The sequence below is a fragment of the Bubalus bubalis genome, chromosome 21 (assembly GCF_019923935.1).
Source record: "Bubalus bubalis isolate 160015118507 breed Murrah chromosome 21, NDDB_SH_1, whole genome shotgun sequence".
In the NCBI taxonomy this organism is placed as follows: Eukaryota; Metazoa; Chordata; class Mammalia; order Artiodactyla; family Bovidae; genus Bubalus; species Bubalus bubalis.
Window position 1 is genome coordinate 4,172,992 of NC_059177.1, and position 14,363 is coordinate 4,187,354.

The 14,363-nt window shown below is 39.8% G+C and overlaps 1 protein-coding gene and 1 long non-coding RNA gene across 12 annotated transcripts in view; one reads left to right on the top strand and one right to left on the bottom strand.

Moving 5' to 3' along the window:
* RBMS3 (RNA binding motif single stranded interacting protein 3) overlaps positions 1-14,363 on the top strand; it is an 817,173-nt gene that overhangs the window by 264,510 nt on the left and 538,300 nt on the right. The gene's annotated exons all lie outside the window — the stretch shown is intronic.
* LOC123331039 lies at positions 6,578-6,945 on the bottom strand. The gene is made up of 2 exons (XR_006547484.1): positions 6,845-6,945; positions 6,578-6,722 (listed from the first exon to the last, which is right to left on the bottom strand). It is a non-coding gene; the product is annotated as an uncharacterized LOC123331039 (long non-coding RNA).

A 14,363-nucleotide genomic window follows, 5' to 3' on the forward strand; every position in this document is an offset into this window, starting at 1 on the left:
CCTGTAATAAGGGCTCATAAGTATTTCTCAGTTAATGCGTTAAAAGAGAGCCCCAATAAAGCAAATCATGAAATTGTATCTAAAATCTGAACAATGTTCTGTAAAATTAATACATTCAAAAGGCTATGAACTTGAAGAAATCATGGAGCTGTGACTGAAGATTCTTTGCATGGTGATATACTGATTTTTTACTCTCCTCTCTCTATATTTTACTGTGATATCTAGATAAAAATAAGTCAAGAAGTGTCAGCATAACTTACCAGTTCTGAAATACAACAAGAAGAAAACATTTATTCAATAATGAGAAAGTTTAAAGATGTGTATCTTCGTTGAAATTCGATTATATGTATACGTATTTGACTCTCTAGCATTTGAATGATTGGAGAAGGAAATGGCAGCCCAATCCAGTGTTCTTGCCTGGAGAATCCCAGGGACGGGGGAGCCTGATGGGCTGCCATCTATGGGGTTGCACAGAGTCGAACACGACTGAAGTAACTTAGCAGCAGCAGCATTTGAATGAGATGTCATAAATGATAAACTTCTAAGTATCATAGAGTACAAGGCTTTTCATGGTCCGGACTATTCTCCACTCTCTAACTCCAGGAATACTGCACTTTTTGTAAAATGTGAGCCCTGCCAAGCTCCAGCCCTGGGGAGCTTTCATTGTAATTCCTGGGTAATTCCCAGGTCTGCTAGTGCAGTGGACAACACAGGCAGCCATATGATGACCCTGGTCAGTTCTCACCTCTAACCGTGTAGCTAATCATTCCCAACTATTAACAAGTCATATGCAAAGGCACTATGGGAACAAGCATTATACCTCTCATTTAATAATAAAACCTGGTATTTACTGAGCACTTACTATGTACAGAAATTATGCTGAGAGCTTCAAATGCATGATGGTAGGTTTTTCAAATTGTTTTAATTATTATCTCTATTTTATAGGTATGAGAGACAAGCAACTTGCCCTTGTCTCCACAATCACGAAAATAGCAGGCGTGGGATGTAAATTCAGGTCTGCTTTGTTCTAAAGTCCCGCCACTGATCTCTTACACCCCACTCCTCCCCTGAGCTGCTTGTGCTTTCCCTTGGTCTGGGAGATTCAGCTGATGAGAACAAAGTCTTCGAAGCTTTCTCTCTCCCTCCACCCCTGCCCAAGCCAATCTACACACCCTTCCTCTATCTATCTTTTTTTTTTTTTTTTAGTTTTGTTTTCTTTCTTTTTTTTTTAATTTTATTTTATTTAACTTTACAATATTGTATTGGTTTTGCTCTTTGTTTTCCCAAAAGTCTCCCTAGTACTTAGAAAACTGGATATAATCAGTGTGTGTGTATGTGTGTGTGTGTCTATGTGTGTGTGTGTTTAATTGTACCTCTTAGATGGACAAGAATTATACACTTCTCCAGGATACACTATTATCTTGTCCATTTCTTGTTCATTTGTGCTTAGCACATGTGTGGCACAGTCATTATCCCATGAATGTCTAGAAGAATACAATAATAGATGGGTGAACCACATCTTAGGTTCTCAGTACCTGGATATAGCACCAAGAAAACATCATGCAGGTGATTTTTGTGATTGGAAACCAGGATAAAATTGTAGCCATTTATCACCCAGCTGCCCTAAGCTCATGGTCTTGGTAAGAACATTAGGACTCTGAGTACTTTTGCAGATTCACTACATTCTGTAAACAGCACTTTCATCATGCCCCTTGCTTGGTTAAAACCTGCCCATGACTTGTTATTCCATTCTATATCAAGTCTGAATTCCTCAGGACAGCTTTAAAGGGCCTCCTAATATGAATCAACTCGCAGCGTTTTTCATTCTGTTTCAATATGTACCTTTCACACTAAGCAGACCAGGCATTTAACTCTTGGGTTTTTACTCAACTCATCCCCCCTCCCCCAGTTATATCTTTTTGGCATCTTTGTCTATTTTAAAGCAGATTGAGATTATCAATGAATTAAAATTCTACTTACTAGATGAAAGCTCCCCTGTCTACTTTGGCTCTTGGTAAATTCTCTTTTCTATGTATTCTTATTGCCTCTGTCAGATAATTTACTGCTTAATATCATTGACTGTTTTCAGCAGTGCTTAAGTCATGTTAGCATTGTTTTACTGATTAACAGACACCATGCATTTCTCCTGTTATTTCAGACCACCAAATACTGGGTTCCCACGATGGGCCAGGATCTATTTTGCATGTTTTACAAACATTTTTTTAGGAAAAGATTTGAGTTTTCCTTTGGTTAATGACAGAGGAGAAAGTCTGAAAAAGGCAGAATGAATTGACTGAAGTCAAAAGATCGTTCTAAAAATAAGTTTGACTCTTGAACGTGTGACTTGAGAAGGACTCTAACGTTGCATCGTTGTATGTGAACCGCGCGTGTGACTGCTCAGTTGCAAAGTTGTGTCCGACCCCATGGACTGTATCCTGCCAGGCTCCTCTGTCCATGGGATTTTCTGGGCAAGAATTCTGGAATAGGTTTCCATTTCCTCCTCCAGGGGATCTTCCTGACCCAGGGATCGAACCTGCATCTCCTAGTTTGGCCGACGGATTCTTTACCAATGAGCTGCCTGGGAAGCCATATGTGCACGGATGACAGCATAAAACCACTTCTGTGCTTGGGTGTCTTGTGTGACTTTAATATTTAGGATCTTCTGACGGTTGTTGGTGCCTCTTGAGTTGTTATTTTTGTTCTACTGATTACCTCATGTCCAAAGACCTCAGATCTATGTTTAGCCCAGCACTTGGTCAATGAATGGTGTTGGTTATAAAGGGAAACATGGGGAAAAGGTTTTGAATGGGTAGGCAAAAACAAGAAGGCAAGCATGGGCCCTCCTCACAGGATCATCATGTATAAAGAATAACACCCTTCGTGCCTTTATTTGCAGAGTATTCTTCCATCATTTCACCGTTTTATAGAAATAATAACAAAATGGGATTTTCATATTATGACTTAAAAGTTGAGGGGTCCCACTGTGTCTTAGGAACGAATGAAAACACATGTGTCACAAGACTAACTGAAAACAGAAATTTCATATCTGGCCGTGTTCGGAGTCACTTCGCTGACAATATGCTCCTGAGTTTGGAATTCCTTGGAGAGCAGAAGTTGGAAAGGAAATGGCGAGCTATTCCAGTAACATTTGGTTTAAATTTACATGTAATTAAAATTCTGATGTTATGGTACTAATACTTTTCTTTTCTTGGTTTCAGAGACATTAGGTTTTTTTTTTTTTTTTTTTTTGGATACATTTAGCAAAAGTCTCCCTTTTGCTATAATTTCTATTTATTAAGATTATTGAAAATAAAAGGCAAGAGAGTAAAACATGAAAAAGTCTATAGCTTCCCTATCTCTCAAGAGATAGTCACTAGGCTTTTTTAGCAAGTGGAGGTTTGCCCTGTCACATTATATCATGCTGGTTAGTAAATAAATACCTAAGTCTAAGTTTGGGATATGACCATTTGGAAAAAAAAAAAAAGTAAAAAAGTAATTTATTTTTTAGCTGCAACAGGGTGATGAGCACAAAAGGGGGCTTTTGATTCATCTGACATTGTAGTTAGAATTAATAATCTAACGATGAAAAATATTACATGACTCCTTCTTAAAGTTGACAATTAAAATACATGACTATCCTTGAGAATTCCTGGAATAAGGAAATTATATAGTCTTAAAACTTTAAGATTTTCTATCAAGATATAAAAGTAATTGCATTTCTTTACATTTTCCATTTGATGTATAATCCAGCCGCTTTATGGTTTCACCAAGAAACTGACCTTGAGAATTAATACCAAGGATCTTGCAGGGAAAATAAAAAAGAGAACACACTAAACAATACACCACACAGTGGTGAGGCGAGCTGTAATGTTTCTCTGCAGATCCATACTGGACAAAAGCTGTCTCATATTTCTAATGCCGTGACACGTAAACCATGCTGCATACATGCGCTTTCAACTCTGGCGTTTAGAATGCATGTATATGAGCAGAGGGCCATTCTGACTTCCCATCTTTTCATTGCAATCTCTGTAGCACTTCCAAAAGTCCTTAGCTGGAGGATAGATTTGGAGTCTGCTGCTTTTCTGCTCTCCACACATTCAGGTAACCATTCCAAAGCTGCCAAAATACCACTGGAGAGGGAACTTGGTTACTGAAACTAGCAGTACCCGATGGTCCTTCCCCACCTGCACCCTCATGTCCTCAGCCTGCCTTTTGTCTACAGTAGAATTTTAGCCAAATAATAAGCTTAATCAGAGAAGTGCAGAAACAAAGGGAAACAGTTCAACAAGACTAATAATAGTTTAGTCATTAAGCAAAGTCAAGATGTTTAGTTGCTCTTCATGGGCTATAGATATTATTCGGAGTCATAGCCTCTGAGCTGCCTTATAGAGACTAAGACCTCCACCAGGTGAAACAAGTTAACTACATGATGATCAGACTATAGCCATAAGCTGCCACAATTCTAAGAACTGGCTTGAAAGAAATGGGAGCAAACCAACCCTGGAAATGAAAGTTCAAACTACCGCACAATTGCACTCATCTCACATGCTAGCAAAGTAATGCTCAAAATTCTCCAAGCCAGGCTTCAATAGTATGTGAACCATGAAATTCCAGATGTTCAAGCTGGATTTAGAAAAGGCAGAGGAACCAGAGATCAAATTGCCAACATCCGTTGGATCATTGAAAAAGCAAGAGAGTTCCAGAAAAACATCTACTTTTGCTTTATTGACTATGCCAAAGCCTTTGACTGTGTGGATCATAACAAACTGTGGAAAATTCTTCAAGAGATGGAATACCAGACCTCCTGACCTGCCTCCTGAGAAATCTGTATGCAGGTCAGGAAGCAACAGTTAGAACTGGACGTGGAACAGCAGACTGGTTCCAAATCTGGAAGGAGTATTTCAAGGCTATATATTGTCACCCTGCTTCTTTAACTTATATGCAGAGTACATCATGAGAAATGCTGGACTGGATGAAGCACAAACTGGAATCAAGATTGCTGGGAGAAATATCAATTACCTCAAGTATGCCAATGACACCACCCTTATGGCAGAAAGTGAAGAGGAACTAAAAAGCCTCTTGATGAAAGTGAAAGTGGAGAGTGAAAAAGTTGGCTTAAAGCTCAACATTCAGAAAACTAAGATCATGGCATCTGGTCCCATCACTTCATGGCAGATAGATGGGAAAACAGTGGAAACAGTGACAGACTTTATTTTTTTTGGACTCCAAAATCACTGCAGATGGTGATTGCAGCCATGAAATTAAAAGACGCTTGCTCCTTGGAAGAAAAATTATGGCCAACCTAGACAGCATATTAAAAAGCAGAGACATTGCTTTGCCAACAAAGGTCCATCTGGTCAAGGCCATGGTTTTTCCAATAGTCTTGTATGGATGTGAGAGTTAGACTATAAAGAAAGCTGAGAACTGAAGAATTGATGCTTTTGAACTGTGTGTTGGAGAAGACTCTTGAGAGTCCCTTGGACAGCTAGGAGATCCAACCAGTCCATCCTAAAGGAAATCAGTCCTGAATATTCATTGGAAGGACTGATGCTGAAGTGGAAACTCCAGTACTTTGGCTACCTGATGTGAAGAACTGACTCATTTGAAAAGATCCTGATGCTGGAAAAGACTGAAGGTGGGAGGAGAAGGGGATGACAGAGGATGAGATGGTTGGATGGCATCACCGACTCAATGGACATGAGTTTGAGTAAACTCCAGGATTTGGTGATGGACAGGGAGGCCTGGCGTGCTGTAGTCCAAGGGGTCACAAAGATTCAGACACGACTGTGCGACTGGACTAAACTGAACTGAAAAAACCAAGATGATGCTGGTCAGACCACTGCATGACCAGTTTCAAAATGACTATGCTGTCTCTACCTGTAGCCCCCTCCCACCATCTATACACCTCTGAAACTACTCTTAAAACACTCTTGCACACTGATTGTCAGTTGGGGTGGGGGGCTGGGGGGTGGATCTTTGAACTGGAGTATGTCCCCGCACCTGGGTGCTGGCCTTTGAAATAAAGCAAACTTGCCTTTCCGCCAAACTTTTCTTTATTGGCTTTGGAGCCAGGACACCTGGACCCACTTTCACTAACAGATATTAGCACCCAGTGAGGCTAAACTCTGGCGATATTTTTCTCCCAGAGTTTTCCCCGAGCAAAGCTGCTACCATGATGATGTGGTGGGAAGGCTTCAAGGAGCTGCTGCTCACAGCTAGGTGGCCCCAGAAGGAGGTATGGAGGGACGTTCCTAGCAGCCGTCAATACCATTTGTTTTGGGGATCCTCCCTGTTTCTCCCCTGCTCGGCATTGGCTGCCAACCTGTGTTTTTCCTTAGTGGAATGGAAAGATGCCTCTGGACAAGCTGACGAGCTCCTAGACGCAGTAAATCCACCCATGTGCACCCAGCTACCTTCTCTTTTGAGGGTGAAGTGCTGTTTGGGCATTTTTTGCCGACTGGTTCTGACAGGGGTCTGCCACTGAGGAGTTTATGAGCGCTGAGTGTTATTCGGGTGTGTTGGCAGTCGGTTCTGACGTGTATCTGACGTTGAGGCCTATTTGTGTTGGAAGTGTTTCTTTTCAGACTTCATGTGGGTAATCTTCTGGAGGGTTTCTGACAGCTCTGTCTTCTGCTATGTGAGTCTGTATTCCATTTTGTGTGATTGGTATTCTTGTTGCCTTTTGAAAAATGAGAAATTACATTTCAGTTCTTCTTCAAACTCTGAAAAAAAATGGTTGAGATGAATGAAACTCCTTTGAAACTCCAAAACTGATTCCTTTTGCATATTCAGTCAGAGAAAGCTTGATTGATAAAATCCTTTTTTTTCCCCCCAGAATTCTTACCCCAAAAGAAGAAAACTATTTCTAAGAGAAAGCTTGAAGTCAACTCATACCATGACCTTGAGATAAAAACTAGCATTCCTGTCCCCAACCCTTCCTTGCTGCCAGCCTCTGGAATGAAGCAAACTTTCCTTTCCACCAACCTTGCCTCTTCATTGGCTTCAGAATGGCAAGCAGCTGGGCCCACTTTTGGTAATATTGCCATGTGTTCTGTATTTTGTAAATGGACCCTATTATTCTCCATAAGACCCCTTAGCAGCAATTCCAAAGGAGCGGGCTCAAGATTTGATTATCCAGGTCCCTCTCCTGAACACATATTTCACATCTGACACTTTCACTGGTTGTGGATAAAGCAGTGTGAACCTTAAAAATGTGTGCGTCTTCCTAGAATACTCTGGCCCAGCAAAGTCTTTCATTGGACTTTGTGCTTTGAGTTGAAATCTTGTCTGATTGGAAAGTGTTTCGGGGAACAGATTTTGTTATTTTTCTAAGCCAGGCTGCAGGAATTGAACTGGAGATATCACTAACCAAAAGGAATTTATTTTTTTCCCTCTCAAAGAGCTGGGAACCAAAGGAAATGACTCCAATGTTGAAAATCCTTTTATTTCCTCTGTGGACTATATCTGTGCAGCTGAGACGAACCTTTCCAGTTGGCCCCCTCCCAGACCTTATGGGAACTGAGATTAGGAAGTGGTGTGGTCAAAATAGTCCTTGGACAAATTGCTTCCAGTCTACAAAACCTCAGAGTTCTTGACAAAGCCATTTTTTTTCTTGCCACGTTTTATTTTTTTCACATGAGTGACTGACCTGTCACTCGTTAATTACCCTGCTAGGATTTCTGCAGTTCTTTTAGTAATCTCTATTTTTTTCCCCCATTTCTTTTGGAAGGAGGAAACAGAGTTTGTCAGAGAAGTAGGCAGGGTGTCTGTAAAATTTCTGTCTGTAAGACATCACGCCTTTTGCCCATTTCCATTGCCTTCCATTTGACATAAAAATATTGCCGGGCCACAGTCAAGCTTATAGAGATGTGCTTTCTTCCTTCCCTGATGGCATTCTACACTTTTCTTCTTGCTTTGTTTTTCCATATCTGAAAATAATAAATACTGGATGAGCCCTCAAAATTCAATATCCACAACTCCCTTTGACATGATCCTGCCCCTGGGAAAGAGAAAGATAGTCTTCACTCTGTGAGATATGATGCTCCCTTGGCTTCCCTACTCGGTCCTGGGATCTGACTTAGGGTGCCCAGCATAGAGCTGGTATGTTTTGTACCTTCAGACTTATTTACAGAATGTAGTGGGCTCGTGTGGGCAGCGTGTCATACCATTGGCATGCATAGAGCAGGTAAAAGACAGATTTAGGACATCCTTTACAAAGTCAGGAACTGTTCTCTAATTCAAGACTGTGCTGAGGGGATAGCAGTGGACACAATACTCTGTTCTTCCAAAAATGCTTAGTTCTTCCATGTATCTTATCTACTTCATGGGAAGCGATATGGCAGACGCTCCCTTGCTAGGGTGAACAATTCTGTACCAACCTAAAGCCTCTCAGACCTTCGCAGAGGTGGTTGTTCCTTGTCGCAGTGGCGGTCTTCCCAGGAGGTATGTGGATTGAATGGGGACTGGTGGTGGTTCTTATTTAACACACATGCTACTTTATTAAAATGGAATTTGGTAGATGGATATTTAGTATTGAATGGAGTCTATACATGCTAGTTAGTATAACTTGATTTGACCCCAAATTTGTCAAATATGATGGCTTTCACATTTTTTAATGAAGTATAGTAGGTTTACAATATTGTGTTTGTTTCAGGTATACAGTGATTTGATTGCATGTATTTCTTTCAGATTATTTTTCCTTATAAGTTATTTTTAAAAATTGGACTTAATTCCCTATGCTATACAGTAGGTCCTTGCTGTTTATCTATTTTATATATAATAGTGTGTATATGTTAGTCTCAAACTCCTAAATTTTTGCCCCCCTTTCCTCTTTCGTAAACATAAGTTTGTTTTCTAAGTCTGTGGGCCAATTTTTGTTTTGTAAATGGTTCATTTGTATCATTTTTATGTGTGTGTTAGTCAGGCCTGTCTGACTCTTCATGACCCCATAAACTGTAGCCCACCAGGCTCCTCTGTCCATGGAATTCTCTAGGCGAGAAGACTGGAGTGGGTTATCATGCTTTTCTCCAGGGAATCTTTCTGAAGAAGAAGGAGCTGAACCTGCATCTCCTGTGTCTCCTGCATTGCAAGCAGATTCTTTACCATCTGAGCCACCAGGGAAGCCCAGATTCCAAATGATATGATATTTGCCTTTCTCTGACTTCACTTAGTATGATCATCTCTAGGTCCATCTGTGTTGCTGCCAATAGCATTATTTCATTCTTTTTTGTGACTGATTATACTTCAAATATGTATTTTTTGACAGACACTGTGCTTGGCACTGGCATAGGAAACAGGAAAGGTGTATTGCCTATAGTCAGAGAGTAGGACAGGCAGATGCTCTGTACACATATATGTAAGACTAAAACATAAGATGAACACAGTAGCTGATAGTATGTAATGGCCAGTGAGCACTTTTTACATGTCAGACATTCTTGTAATGAATCCACTTTCTTGAGTTCATTTAATCCTCCCAATGACTCCATGAAATAGGTATAAAGGTTATTAGCATTTCACGGGCGAGGATAGCCTGGCGCTCTTCTCAGCATCATTCAGCCTCCTATCCATGCAGCCGGAGTCCAGACAGTTCCAGGATAAATCCTCTCACCTGCTATGCAATCAACTTGAGTGCTCTTGGGCAAAAATGAGGAAGTAGTTACATTTACCCTCAGTTTAGAAAAGGCACACAGGAAAGTTTCAGGGAGGAGATGATATTTGAGCTTGACTCTAAAAGGTCAGTGAGAGCTTATGCAGTAGAAATGGCAGAGAGAGATTTACCTGGAATAGGGAAGTACTGGCAATGGCAGAAAGTTCCAGTAGAGCATGGTGTTTTCTGATGGTTTAAAAGTTCAGGGCTTGCATGCATGGGAACAGGAAGTGACATAACCTGAAATGCAAGCTCAAATTCTCTTGTGAATTTTTCATGTATTAAAGCCAGAGTAAAGAAACTATTGCCAAGGAAATGGGGACCAAAGAGAGATTTATAGACAGAGGAAAATAAATGTGGTCAGAGCTACCTTTTTGGAAACTCAATTCTAGCAAAAGATCTGCAGATGAGAGAGGAGGACAGCTAGATGCAGCAACACAGAAGGATGAATCCTTTCTCTTGCTTCCATCTCGTAGCAACAGAAAATATGGCCAAACAGGGATGCAGGCTGTGCTTCTCCATAAGCATAAGGAGGAGGCTGAAGGAAGGTGGGAAACCCAGAGCCAATGCGGAGAGTCCATCATTAGGAGCCTGTCCTTGGCATATGCCCCTTGTCTTCAAGCCTTCCACCTGTGGCTGTAGACCTCCTCCCTTCTACTTTATCAGCATATTCGCATCTCAGGAAGAATGACAAGACTAAAGGGCAAAGGACAAGTGGCAGCTGAGTGTGGCTTTGTTCAAGAGCTTTCCACATATGTATCTTTGGCCCCAGACTGTAACAGAGTCATGGGTGCAGGATACTTAGATGAGGCTGGAAATTGTGGTTCATGTAGCTGGGCACATTGCCAACCATTAATAAATATCGATAAATAATAAATAGGAACAGAATTCTATCACAGTGGATATTACAATTGGCTCTGTGCGAGTTTTCTTTTTCAATATGTTCTCTTTCAACCCACTTTGAGGGTTTTTTTAAATCATAATTAGATATTAAATTTCAAAAGCTTTTTCTGCATCTATTGAGATGGTCATATGACTTTTCAATTTGTTAATGTGATTTATCACTTTGATTTTGCAGATTTTCCCATGGTGTATGATTTTTATTATTTTTTAATTTATTTATTTTAATTGGAGGCTACTTACTTTACAATATTGTAGTGTTTTTTGGCCATACATTGACATGAATCAGCCATGGGTGTACATGTGTTCCCCATCCTGAACCCCCTTCCCACCTCCCTCCTCATCCCATCCTTCTGGGTTATCCCAGTGCACCAGCCCTGAGCACCCTGTCTCATGTATCGAACCTGTACAGGTGATCTGTTTCACATATGATAATATACATGTTTCAATGCTATTCTCTCAAATCATCCCACCCTCGTCTTCTCCCACAGAGTTAATGTGTTACTGAATTTGGTTTGCTAATATTTTGTTGAGAAATTTTGCATCATTCATCAGTAACAGTGACCTTTATTTTTCTTTTTTGTGATACCTTTGTCTAGTTTTGATATCATGGTCCTTGCTGGCCTCATAGTATAAGTTCAGTAACATTCATTCCTCTTCAGGTTTTTGAAATAATTTGAAAAGGATGGGCAAGGGGCTTTGGAAATGGAAAAGGTGAAGTAGAGACATTTTAAAGGTGAGGATCCGAAAGACCCAGGTACCAATAAGATGAGGCGGGCTGGGGATGGGGAAGCATCAAGGAAGATGCTATATTTGTCAACTGGATCAGTGATAATGGTTTTAACTGATATGAGGAGAAAAAAAATCAGTTTTATGGACAAAGCAGTGCATGTGATTCAGATATGTTGAGTCAGATACAGCACTGGGACATCCCTTGTAAAAGTTGGTATAAGTAGACTTAAAGTTGTGGCGATGACGACATGGATGTCAGTTCACTCTGAACCACAACAGCTGATTAAGTCACCTAATGAGAGCATACAGGGTGGCAGATACCACAAGACCAAAGAGATGAACTCTTTAAGGACAAAGCAGAAAAAGTCAGGAAAACAGACAGGGAGCAATGCCGTAAAAGTGAACAGTAGCACTTCTAGAAAGAGATTCTCAACAGTGTTAAGTACCTTGAAGATTCCAGGAAGATAGTGGGTCAGCAATTAGGTCATTATTAGTTTACAACATATGCTAGAAAAATAAGCGTGTTGATATATATACTTCATGACTTTTTTTTTCTTTTTAATTGGAGGCTAATTACTTTACAATATTGTGGTGGTTTTGCCATACATTCACATGAATCAGCCATGGGTGTACATGTGTTCCTCATCCTGACCCTCCTTCCCACCTCCCTCCCCATCCCATCCCTCAGGGTCATCCCAGTGCACCAGCCCTGAGCACCCTGCCTCATGCATCGAACCTGGACTGGCGATCTATTTCACATATAATAATATACATGTTTCAATGCTATTCTCTCAAATTATCCCACCCTCGCCTTCTCCCACAGAGTCCAACAGTCTGTTCTGTACATCTGTGTCTCTTTTGCTGTCTCGCATATAGGGTCATTGTTACCATCTTTCTAAATTCCATATATATGCATTAATATACTGTATTGGTGCTTTTCTTTCTGACTTACTTCGCTCTGTATAATAGGTTCCATTTTCATCCACCCCATTAGAACCGATTCAAGTACATTCTTTTTAATAGCTGAGTAATATTGCATTGTATATATGTTCCACTGCTTTCTTATCCATTTGTCTGCCGATGGACATCCAGGTTGCTTCCATGTCCTGGCTATTATAAACAGTGCTGCAGTGAACATTGAGGTACACGTGTCTCTTTCAATTCTGGTTTCCTCAGAGTGTATGCCCAGCAGTGGGATTGCTGTTTCGTATTGCAGTTCTATTTCCAGCTTTTTAAGGAATCTCCACACTATTCTCCATAGTGGCTGTATTAGTTTGTATTCCCACCAACAGTGTAAGAGGGTTCCTTTTTCTCCGCACCCTCTCCAGCATTTGTTGTTTGTAGACTTTTTGATAGCAGCCATTCTGACTGGCGTGAGATGGTACCTCATTGTGGTTTTAATTTGCATTTCTCTGATAATAAGTGATGTTAAGCATCTTTTCATGTGTTTGATATCCATTTGTATGCCTTCTTTGGAAAAATGTCTGTTTAGTTCTTTGGCCCATTTTTTTATTGGATCGCTTATTTTTCTGGTATTGAGCTACATGAGCTGCTTATATATTTTTGAGATTAATTATTTGTCAGTTGTTTCACTTGCTATTATTTTCTCCCATTCTGAAGGCTGTCTTTTCCCCTTGCTTATAGTTTCCTTCGTTGTGGAAAAGCTTTTAAGTTTAATTAGGTCCCATTTGTTTATTTTTGCTTTTATTTCCATTACTCTGGGAGGTGGGTCATAAAGGATCCTGCTGTGATTTATGTCATAGAGTGTTTTGCCTATGTTTTCCTCTAGGAGTTTTATGGTTTCTTGTCTTATATTTAGATCTTTAATCCACTTTGAGTTTCTTTTTGTGTATGGTGTTAGAAAGTGTTCTAGTTTCATTCTTTTACAAGTGGTTGACCAATTTTCCCAGCACTACTTGTTGAAGAGATTGTCTTTTCTCCATTGTATATTCTTGCCTCCTTTGTCAAAGATGAGGTGTCCCTATGTGCGTGGATTTATCTCTGGGCTTTCTATTTTGTTCCATTGATGTATGTTTCTGTCTTTGTGCCAATACCGTACTGTCTTGATGACTGTTGCTATGTGGTATAGCTTGAAGTCAGGCAGGTTGATTCCTCCACTTCCATTCATCTTTCTCAAGATTTCTTTGGCTATTCAAGGTTTTTTGTAATTCCATACAAATTGTGAAATTATTTGTTGTAATTCTCTGAAAAATACTGTTGGTAGCTTGATAGGGATTGCATTGAATCTATAGATTGCTTTGGGTAGTATACTCATTTTCACTATATTGATTCTTCTGATCCATGAACATGGTACATTTCTCCATCTATTAGTGTCTTCTTTGATTTCTTTCATCTGTGTTTTATAGTTTTCTATATATAGGTCTTTTGTTTCTTTAGGTAGATTTATTCCTAAATATTTTATTCTTTTCATTGCAATGGTGAATGGAATTGTTTCCTTAATTTCTGTTTCTATTTTCTCATTGTTAGTGTATAGGAACACAAGGGCTTTCTGTGTGTTAACTTTACATCCTACAATTTTACTATATTCATTAATTACCTCTAGTAATTTTCTGGTGGAGTCTTTAGGGTTTTCTATGTAGAGGATCATGTCATCTGCAAACAGTGAGAGTTTTACTTCTTCTTTTCCAGTCTGGATTCCTTTTATTTCTTTTTCTGCTCTGATTGCTGTGGCCAAAACTTCCAAAACTATGTTGAATAGTAGTGGTGAGATTGGGTATCGTTGTCTTGTTCCTGACTTTAGGGGAAATGCTTTCAATTTTTCACCATTGAGGATAATGTTTGCTGTGGTTTATCATATATGGCTTTTATTACGTTGAGGTATGTTCCTTCTATGACTGCTTTCTAGAGGGTTTTTATTATAAATGGATGTTGAATTTTGTCAAAGGCTTCCTCTGCATCTATTGAGATAATCATATGGTTTTTATCTTTTAATTTGTTAATGTGGTGTATCACATTTATTGATTTGCAAATATTGAAGAATCCTTGCATTCCTGGGATAAAGCCCACTTGGTCATGAGGTATGATCTTTTTAATATGTTGTTAGATTCTGTTTGCTAAAATTTTG